We start from the raw sequence: 11570 nt of genomic DNA, 5'->3' as shown, positions 1-11570 counted from the left end.
ACGCGGTGCATTTATAGATCACTCAAATGATCTGCGGTGCAGTTTCACCTCGTTCGTGACCCGCGATATATTTTCGGACCACTTTAGGGACTCGGGCACAATTCCAGAGCACTTAACAGGCCCGTACACATTTCAAGATCGCTTGAGTGAGGTACATTTACAGAGCACTTATGCAGGGCCATAACTAGAATTTTTGCCACCCCCACAACTTTATAATTCAATGATTTCATAACGATGTTCTTTGTCCCAACCTAAAACTGCCGAACCCCCCTAAAATTTTCCCGGCACAGTGCCTCCCCCCCCCCCAGCTCCGGCTTTGACGTACGTGACCCGCGGCACGTTTACGGATCACTCAAGCGACCATATGTGTACATATCCACAGGGCCGAAACAAGGATTTTTGTAGTCTTGCCGCCCGGGGCAAACATGATTTTGTCGCCCCCACCCCAATTCGGAATTCCATAATTTTATAACACACGGTGTTCTTTGTTCCCACCTAAAATTGCCGCCCATTTAGTTCTGCCCTTGCATATACTTAAGTGTCCTACGGTGTTGTTCCCGGTCCCTTGATTAAATGGCCCGCGACAAATTTTCAAAACAAAAGTTGGTCGGGCCAAGTGGCCCGCACTCATGTAAAGGTTGAAAAGTTGGAGATTTTATAAAAGCGTTTCTCAACCTTTCCAAACCCGAGGGCCATTAAAATGTCTAAAATAATTCGATGTCCCATATTACGGGACATTCCAGTATTTTCAGTTCCGAATAGTTTTATACATTTGTCCAGTTTTTTCGGGACAAATTGTAAAGGCAAATTTTCCTACTTTGGCATTTGTCCAGTTTTTTCTGGACAAATGCCAAAAAAAACCAATGCTTATTTTTTTTAAACGTTTACTAAAATCGTGAATAAACAGCGTTTTCATAATTATTATGATAATTATAACTATAAATACAAAATAAGATGATCATTTTATGTACTATATCTTATGCGAAATCTTATATGATAATGTACGTATTATGAAATATTGTTACGAAAATTATGTAAATAGTCTTTATTTATCATTAATTCTGTCAATTTTTTTTTTTCGCCTGTAAATAGCCATTGACGCATTTTTCTGTAAATTTCGTCAAATTGACGACAAACTTTGCAAGTCTGGTGACAGCTCCGATGATTTGGCGATGTCGTCTAGAGCGAAGCGAAGTGTCAAGATCTCGCGAGAATCGTGGAGAATCTTACGGATGGTTTCCATTGACTATACAGTAGCACCGCCAGGACGGAACTATAAGCAGTTTGTTGAGTTTTTAAAATACGAGATCTTTCGTATGTAAGAGAAGCCGCTCTCTGTTTAGCGTCTATAGGCAAATTCCTGCTTGTAAATAGCTGTTCTGTAAAATAAACCTGTATTGTCCTCCCAATTGTATTCGTGCTTTGCCATCTCCAGCACTTGTGAGAGACATTACCCGGAACAATATCTCTTATCTTATTTCGTTTATTCCTCAATTTTTTGCAACATAATTGCAATTAGAATAGCAATTGATTTTGCCGACTTACGGCACATGGTTTTTGATGGCAATTATGGGTGATGTTCCGTATTTTACCGTACTTAAACGGTCATTTGGTCATTTTTGTCACACCACGATCATTCTTTGCACACGAGAGCTAATTAGACCGGCACCTAAAATTTATCGCCGATTCCAAACGGCAGTTTTTTTATACTTACCGAGTGGTTGGTGCGCTAACCCCTCGGTATGAGACTCACTGCGGTAGCAATCTTTTTCTGTGGTCATGTCGTCGTTTCTGATTCTCAATCATCTGCATTTTTTTCTTCATTAAATATGCATTTTTGTTTACTGTGATTTGTAGCAGTCCTTTCCTTTATTCCCCCCCCCCCCCCACCCACCCATTTTTTCGATCCCTAAATAAGGGAAAATCACTGATTGTAGCAAAAAGATGTAATTTACAACAAATTTGCTAATTAGGGATTTACATTTATTTTGCTGCAATCAGTGATCTCTCTGTTATTTAGGGATCGCAATTGCTTTAACGTCACGCGATGCAAAAACCTGGAATTCATTTGTAACAAAATGATTTCTTCGGTCTCTTGGAGTTCGTTATAACGGGATTCGATTGCATAACTTTTATTTAACCCCATATGGATATTAGTAATAATATCAATTATGCAACAATTGAATAATTTTTCATTCAGTTAGAATCGAATTATATAGTCTGCCTGCGGGCCCACCCATGCCATCATCGCGGACTACAGGTTGAGAAACGATTACTTATAACATTGTTTTTGAACCTTTCCGAAAACAAGAACCAGTAAAATGTCTAAAACGATTTGACGGAACACTTGTGTCCCGTATTACGGGATGTTTTTGTAATTTTCGTTGTTCCGATTTTTTTTTTTTTTTTTTTGCACATTTTCCCGTTTTTTCAACGATACTTATTGGAATTTGTAACGTTTACTTAAGTCGTGAATACACAGCGTTTTCATAATATAAATTACATTATGATAATTCTGAGAAATAATTATAAAAATTCATCTCTCATATTTGTCAGATTCAACGTTTCGTCGTCAATTTCTTTGGAATTTTTCTTGCGATTAGTGATTATTCCTACTTCTGACGATGTTTTTCACTATTGGTGATGTCCCGTATTTTACTGCTTATTAATTAAGATCCCAATTTATTGCGAATTTTATTTTTCCTCAATGAAATATGGTCATCAGATTTCGGTGGTCATCTGTGTGATCACACATTTGAATATTTTTCTCGTGAAATACGTTTTTGTTTACTGTGATTCGTAGCAGCTCTTTATTTTCACGCCCTTCACAGCAATTTTCAGCATTCTTCTCGATGATGTACGTTAAACCTAAGTACGAAGGTAAAGGTATAATTTTATTTGAAACCGTATGGATGTTACTACTAATATCAATTGCAACTGTGAATAATTTCATCAAATCTGCCTGCGGACCACCACATTCATTATAACGTCGCGGACCATAGGTTGAGAAACGCTGATTTATAAAATAACATCCGACAAGTGAGCATTCAAAATCATATACATGTTACTGCCAAAGCTCGAAGTTAGCCATTTCGTGAAGGGGGGGGGGGCAGCCCAGTTGATCCGGCCAATGTCCGAAATTCGGGGGCTTTCGCCGGCCCTTATATGTCGATTTCTATACATCCCTATATGGACGTACGCAGAATTTTCTAAAAAAAAGTGGGGGGGGGGGTTCAATTTTTTTTTCTTCTCAAGGGGGGGGGGGGTTACGTTTTTTCCTGCAAAATAATACTATAATCTCGGCTTGAAAGGGGGGTTAGAACCCCAAAATCCCCCCCCCTTTGCGTACGCCAATGTCAATATATGTGTCATTAAGATATCGATATTCAGATACCTTTGATCGTTAGAGTTGCCATAGCTAACAACAATTATTATGGTTAGGTATGGCTAATTATAAATGGCCATAATTATCACAAAAAAAAGAATACGCCAACGTGGTGATGACTGCGAATCATGGGGATCGACATATATGGGCCGGTCAAAACCCGAATTTCGGACATTGGCCGGGTCAACTGCGCTGGCCACTTCCAACTTCGGGTTCTTGGCATGGAAGTAACATAAAACACACAACAAAGACAACCATATTCGCCATGGATTTTGGGATGGAATGGTTGCCATGGATTTTGTTGCCACACACACTCCCTCTTCCTTTCTGTCTGGTGAATTCGAATGGCTTCTCTTGCTCTGAAAGAAAACAAAGTATCAATGAAGGGGTAGTCGTAGGTCGTTAAATTGGATTAAAACTCTTTTCAGTTCCTTTTTTTTGAGGCAGGGGCTCATCCTAGAATAATAATAATAGTAATAAAAATCACGACTTGTGACAGTAGTACAACATACCGTACTTTGGGTGATGCTTTCTGGGAAAAAGTCCGGGGATCGGCGTTTTTTGTTCGGTTTTCCTCAAAAGGCACCATCGTCTTGTGTCTGGATTGGACATTCGGGAGGAGCAATTACGGCGGAATGTCCTTTCGGCCTCCTGTATGCTTGTGTGTATACAAGGACTGACTGGCGGAAAAAAAGAAGCCATCATCCATCAAATTTGACAGCCCTAGTAAAGTCATTTATCACTTTGTGTGTGTGTGTGCTTTTATATACATTTAAAGGAAGAGACGTCTATATGTATATGCATGGCCATAAAACAGGCATCCTATAATCGTCTCTGCCGACTGTTGGGTTGTATATCGATATCGATATCTGCCGCCACGCGGATTTCCTGTCTCATATAGAACCTTGATGGATATCGAGATTTTGATCGAAATCCTGTGCAGAAAATAAATAAAGTAGATGTCCTCGACTCTTGAAATAACGAGAAAACGCCTTTTTTCGATTCAATGACATTTCTCGGATGAAAATTATCGACTGAGCAACGAGAATGTTTTCGGATTAGTACATTACTGTACATGTCCCCCCTCAACTCAGCCTTGCGATTATATACACAAGCTTCCTTGACTCTTGCAAAGATTATTAGCCTCTGTTGGGGCATCCGTTGACTGTGTTTGTTGTATGTGCTTGCTTCTCCAAGAGAGCGAGAGTATTATATTAGACGTGACGCCTGTGCCCCCGAGAACGTTCTAATAATAGGGGATGTTCACCTCTCTCGTGTTAATGCTGAGAGGTCGTGGAAGTAGGGAGCGGGCTTTTAAAACCCATGAAGAAACAGCCTGTCAGCTCGTTGGACAGAAGCCAAGAACTTTGCCGGCGATAAATCCTACGTCCCAGACGCGCAGCCAGAAAAATCCGCACTGTCTTCAATGCTACCGACTCCCGAGGATGACTTCGATCCTCGTCCGACAATTACGTCATCTCGTTTGCCACCAAAATACACTGATGTCTAAAACTTCAGTATCATAAGTGGGGTTTCGGTAGATCAGAAGAGCCGTCATCATGAGCATCATGGGCCCCCGGGCCAAGTGGTTTTTCTGAGGCCCTACCTGGTAAATTCTAGAAAAGTTTTACCACATCTCATTTTTGTGAGGCCCTTTTTCTTTTGAAGCCCCCGGGCCGTGCCTGGGTGGGCCCATGCGTTAAGACGGCACTGTAGATCAGCGTTTCCAAAGTTGTCATTATCATCCTCTGCTGGGGATGGGGGGTGATGGAACGGTCCAGGGGGACGATAAAAGCAGTGCCTTCTTGACGCGTGGGCCCACCCGGGGCCCTCGGAAAAACGAAAAATAGTTGATTTTTTCGAGAATTTTCCAGATAGGGCCCCGAAAAACTCACTTGGGGTGGGGGCCCAAGATGCTCTTAAGACGACCCTGGATAGAAGCTGCGGGTATACCATGGGACCCTGTGGATTCTCTTGACATGGGACGACAAGAGAAATTTCTGAAGGCGGGGGCGATGGAATAAATAATTAGAAAACTATGGTGTTTATGTTGTATAGTTTCCATAACTTTTTTCTCTCATCGCCCTCCAACTCAAGTGAGTACATAGTATCCTATAGATACCCGTAGCTTCTATTGCCCCCCCCCCCCGGACCATTCCATCTCCCACCGGGGCGATATTGCCACTCTGGGGAAACACTGGTGTAGATGAAGAGGGCGCTAAACCTTTTGAAGAGTGTGGGTCACATTTTATTGGTTTGGAAGCGTGTCGCAGGTACTTGAAATGTGCTTGAAACTGGAAATGTGCCTCGAGCCACTCAGGAAAAGCCGTTTGAAAGTTCGCCTAATGCAGCTTTGCACTTAGGTGATCTGAAAGCGTACCTCACGTCACTTCAGTGATCTGGAAATGCACCGCGGGCAATTTAAGTGATCTGGAAATGTCGAATAGGCGATGGAGAGATCTAAAGGGTGAGAGAAGCTATACGGGTATAACATAGAAACCTGTGAGAGAGTTTGTTTTAGTGTGTGGGTGATGAGAGGAAAAAATTTCTAAAGAAGGGGGAGGGCGATGGAACAAAAACCAACTGGAAATGCCCAAAGAGCCACTAAAGTGATCTATAAAAATGTCTCAGGACGGTCTAGTGTGCTGCGAGCCACTCAGTGATCTGAAGTGTGCCGCCGGTTACTCGACTGATTTGGAATGTACCACAAGCCACTTCTGTTAACTGGAGATGTGCCGTGAGTCGAAGTGATTTCGGAAATTTGCTTGGGGTCGCTTGAGTGATCTGGACGTGAGCCGTTGGCAGATTAGATGATTAGGGAATGTGGCACGCGCCACATGAATGATTTGATAATATTCAGTTTGCCACTTAAATGATTTGATAATCTTTCGTGGACCACTTGAGTGGTTCGGAAATTTGCCACGGGCCACATGAGATGGATCCGAGGGCCATGGGTTGAGCATGTACGGTGTAGATCAGGGGTTCTCAAACTCTCTCTCAATCACCCGTGGCTCCCTTGTTCGATTCATGTTTTCCATCTGCGGCTCCCCAGAATAGTTTAGTATATTTATTTTCCCCTGTAAAAAAGAAGCACTTCGAACCATAAATAGACACACACAAATCGTTATCTCCAGCTCGCCGTGACGCACACTTTGAGTGCAGATATACTGTATTTGTATAAAAAAATAGTGATTTCTCCCGGCGGAATCGGTGGTGACGTCATAGGAGTACGCAGGGATGGGCATGGAGAGGGAGGAGGGGCACGTACCCCCCCCCCCCTACAAGACGATCAGAAATTGGAAACATTTTTGAATAATTTCGTAAAAAAAAAGCACGATTAAAATATCACTTTAATCAATTTCTGTTAATTTAAAATGCTTTTTTGAAGGGGTTGGTAAATCAAAATTGTTCTCTGGCAGGAGATTCGTGTGTCCCCTCTTCTTCCGAAATCTTGTGTGCCCCCCTCCAAAATGTCGATCCTGCGTACCCATGTCCAGAACGGTGGTTAACTCATTACGCTCAACTTTCGGGCATGAGCGTACAGAATTTCAGAATCCGTACCAAACACATGTTACAATCGTCGTGGCGAATGGTAATGTTAAATAGTATTATCGAATTTAGCCGCACATAAAAACCGATGTCATAATCCCACCCACCAGATGCGGTTGCGCTTGTCACAACTCCAAGCCCGGGACCACAAAAGAGCCATAAACATTCCCCCGAATAACAACGCTCGAAGGGTCTAGTCATGGAATATATACAGCGCTACTTTCACAGAATGGGTAAAGCTTTGATGAGTACGGGGTTCTGGCTGGTAGAGGCATGTAGTACTGAATTGAGTATGTAGGTACTGTGTGCTGTTTGGTTCTATTTTATTTATTTATTTTTCTTCTCCTCTCGGCTCTTTTCTCTGTACCGCTTTCTTTAGGATTGACCTTCAACCTCACCTTGCTTTCTTTCTTTTCTTGAAAAACTGTGCCACCCACCAATGTCACCACTCTCCTACTATGCATGCTACTACCAAACTACCAGGGAAGGCCGGAAATCGCAGCCAAGAGATGGGAAAAGAAATGCTTGGCTTATAATAGAGGAAGGAGAAGAGATGGTCAGGGTGGTGTCCCATTATATACCACTTGCTCCCCGCCAGCAAGTTTTCATTTCACCAGCAGCTACTACTGCCACAGCAACTGGTACGTACATACTCTACAAGAACACCGTCCCGTTCCTTTCTTTTCTTTTAAAACAACCGCGAGGGACGGCTTTTCCTAGAATTGGTGCCTGGGCACACCTTCGAGAGTTGTTGCTGCTGCGAAATGAAGGGAGGGTGGGATCGAATTTTTTCCACTGTTTGCCAGTTGTCCATTTCGTTTCCCCCCATGCTGGAATAATATAATATATTCACGGAGGATTTCTATTGGCATTCATTGTTCTCAATCGAGACATCCAGGCGTCATTTGTGAAGAGCTAAAAATAAAGATTCACACAAAATGAAGGAATTTATCAATTTTTGTAGCCAACAATAGAGAAGACTTGTTTGCTTGAATGACGGTATTATCCGGATTTAGTTGCACGTGTTCAAATGAGGCTACAGTAGCTGGGAATTCCTGCTCTGACAAAATACCCCCGATTAGCTAGACTGATAAGACCAGAGCACCCCGCCTTACATCTTTTATACAGATTTCAAGGCATAATACGATACCAGTGGTTCTCAACCTGGGACTATATTGGTTCCGTTTTCGTGCTGGGATATTTTATAAGGGGGCCACTGATGAAAATACGATGGAAGAGGGAGCCCGACAAGTGGTGAAGGGGCCACAGAGAGCTGTAAATATAAATTAAAGCTTTCCAGTGAAATATGGTGAGGAAAAATGTGATTTCTTTCAGAACCAGTAGAGCTGTCCATAGAACCAGGGTCATCTTCACATATGGGCCTATGTGGGAATGGCCCAGGGCCTCATATCCAGTGGGGGGGGGAGCGACTACATGAGATCTGGTACTATTATGGTCTGGGATCCCGGGACATCAATTTGCTCGGGGACACCAGATGTTGAGACGAAAATGCATAACCCCCCCCCCCCTCCCAAAAAAAGGAAGCTCGCTGAACTCTAGGCGTGAACCCATGGTGATGTGGACTGGGTTTGACTGGAACCGTCCCTGGCCCAGGATTCCATAAATAAAAGTTATTTATTATTTTTTTTTCATTATAAATTTAGTTTTGATCAAATTTAATTCGATAAGTAGAAAAAGGGTCTGGCTCTTGGATAAGTGTGGGGATGGGGGGGGGGGGCTCGGATAAGACAGGGATAGCCGGAAGTTTACTGCCTACAATATCATTGGCTACAGGTATCATTGGTGAAGGGCTAAAAATAAGAATCACACAGAAAATCAAGCAATTTACCCATTTCCGTAGCCAACAATAAAGAAGCCTAACACTTATTTGCTTGAATGACGGTATTATCCGGATTTAGTTGCACGTGTTGAAATGAGGCTCAGCAGTTGGGAATTCCTGCTGACAAAATACCCTGATTAGCTAATATCTGTTTTCGAGTCATTCAATCAGTTTCTTGGAAAAAAGAAAAGTCTGTTGGGTGAGATAAGACGTGACCCTTAGTTTAATCCCCCCCCCCCCTTCTTTCTTAGGGGCCTTCGGAGAGAGAGAGAAATATATTAGGAGGGAAAGTTAAGGTGACTCATCACCACCTGCCAGCAATCGGGGGACATGTCGAGAGAGTGAATCAAACGATAACAAACATTTTCTTAACTCGTTCAGGCTTGTGTCGAGATTATCTTTCGGGGGGGGGGGGGAGGAAGAATTCAACAAATTTATGTGAAACACCAAGTTGAAAAAATTAAAAGTCGTTTAACGGTTTTAGAACGGGGAATTCCAAAACTTTTCAAGTTCGTGACACCTGATACCTCGTGAGAACGAGGTATGAATTTCAAACATATCTCGCGTCGGCAACTTTTTTTCGGTCTGTGGGTACCTGATGAAGTGCTGTGATGCACAAGTTGGGAATCCAAACAGATACATCTAGCCACAGGGCTAGATTTGGGGGGGGGGCCTGTTACAAATTTTAGTCCCGAAGCAATGCACTCCCCTTCCCCTAAGGGGGTGCTGACTGGAGCTCTCGAGATGATTCTACATTCATAAGCCACCTCGTTGGGCAATTTACCTGTTGTGGCGTTGTATTTGTATTCTGAACACTTTTTTGTATTTACACACGTTTTATTCACAACAGATGGGCCAAAAAATGTGTCTGGGAGGAGCCCAACAAAGATCCGAGCCTGGGACCGGGGGGGGGGGAAGGCATGCCTCACGCATCCTCGTCAAAGATGCGGGGCAGCATGCATGCTTCTCTCCTGATGATGCATGTGGACAAGAGGTGTCCAACGTTTTTAGTTCCCGTAGAACTAACTCTTGATGACTACGAGACTATTTGACCTAATTCAAACGAATGTGAATATTTTAAAAATATATTGTGACACGCAATGTACGCAGAGAATTTCGTTGCAATACCAATTAGACATTTTATAACTTTCGATATTGTGGAACCCCAGGCAGCGCCGTCTTAATGCATGTGCCCACCCGGTCACGGCCCGGGGGCCTCATAAAAACGAGAAACATTCAAAATTTTCGAGAATTGACCTGGTAAGGCCTCAGTAAAATAACTTGGTCCGGGGCCCATCATGCATAAGACGACACTCACCCCAGGATTTTTCTAGGTCAGTACGAGTCAGGGTTTTGATTGAATAATTGTACCGTTGGCTTCTGTCTGTGGCGAGACATTTTAACGGGGAGATCTGTTCGCATTTGTGCGAATCTTATATACAGGCTAATACGAAGTTTAATATACAGGTTGGGTTGGCGAATTCGAGTAAAGAGTAGTCAAGAAAATTTGACTAGAATGGAAAGGCGGCAAAACCATAAATGCACCTCTGGTTTGGGGTGGGGGGTGATTCTCTTGTCACAGTAGCATTGAAACAGATTAAATTTCTCAATATTAATATAAAATCTGATTATATACATATATACAGTCGAACGCGCTTATAACGAACACGGATGTTACGAATTTTCATACGTAACGAAGTTTTTCCTTGTTCCCTGAATTTCACTTGCGTCTCTGTTATTTTTTTTGAATTGTTATTTATTTGAGTACTTATAACGAATACTTAAGTACGCTTATAACGAATTTCCAGCTGGGTTTTCAATTACGAATTGTCACGAATTTTTCTTTGTCATCTCTTATCTAAATCTTCTTATTTGTAAATATATCTTTCACAATGAGCCATTTTCCTTTTAAGAAAATCTATTGCAGTGTATTTGAGTATTGTAAAAATGGTAGAACCTTCTTTCCTTCACTTTTTTTCCGTTAAATCCTTAGAAAAAGGGGTACAGAAAGCCTCCTCTACCTCCTCTAAAGTTAAATCCTATTTTGCTTGCGGAAGTCTTTCATTAGGAATTAAAGATTAAGGGTATTTTGTGTTCCCAAGAATCCAACCTTCAAAACACTTTTTTGTGCGCATTTGACCATCTTTGGCTAGATTCCAACGCAGGTTATTGTTATCGTGTGTTAAGAGTTAATTTTGAGAAATTGCTAACAACTATTGTTCCACTAACTAAAACAATATTGCTCGGAAATCGAAGCTGTACAGCTGGTTGATAGCGAAAAATTGAAAAAAAAAAAAAGAAGTGATTTATCGAAAAATATTCGAGATTCAACGCAATTCGTTATCAACGATTTGGAACAAAAAGGAATTGAAGAGAACGTTCTTTTGGATGGGAGAGATTCTCAGAAAAAGACCTCCCACATATTGATGTGGAAGCACTTCTTTTTGAATTGTTCGAAAAAAGCTGGGGCGAAAACGTGCAACAGTGACCATGGCCCCCACAAGGGTGAGGCTGACAGGACCCGGGACGATTCACATAATTTTTTTTGTTTATTCACGCCATAAATTCAATATAAAGGGGCCCGTGAAAGTCTGATCTAGGGGCCCAGATATAGGTCCCAGTTCCAGGATGTTGGAACCATGACAGTGACCCAGCCCTTGCTAAAATATATTAAATTTTGCACGATTATATTAGGCAAAAATTATTTTAGTGCAAAACCTTACACAATGAAATTGAAAAATCAATTGAAAAAAAAAATCGATTGACAAATAGTTTTGTTGAATTACGTAAAAAGAT

The sequence above is a fragment of the Pholcus phalangioides genome, unplaced genomic scaffold (genome assembly GCF_987345545.1).
Source record: "Pholcus phalangioides strain wild (caught in Gottingen) unplaced genomic scaffold, Ppha-v1.0 ptg000015l_1, whole genome shotgun sequence".
Lineage (NCBI taxonomy): Eukaryota > Metazoa > Arthropoda > Arachnida > Araneae > Pholcidae > Pholcus > Pholcus phalangioides.
Note: the sequence above shows the minus strand (reverse complement) of the source record.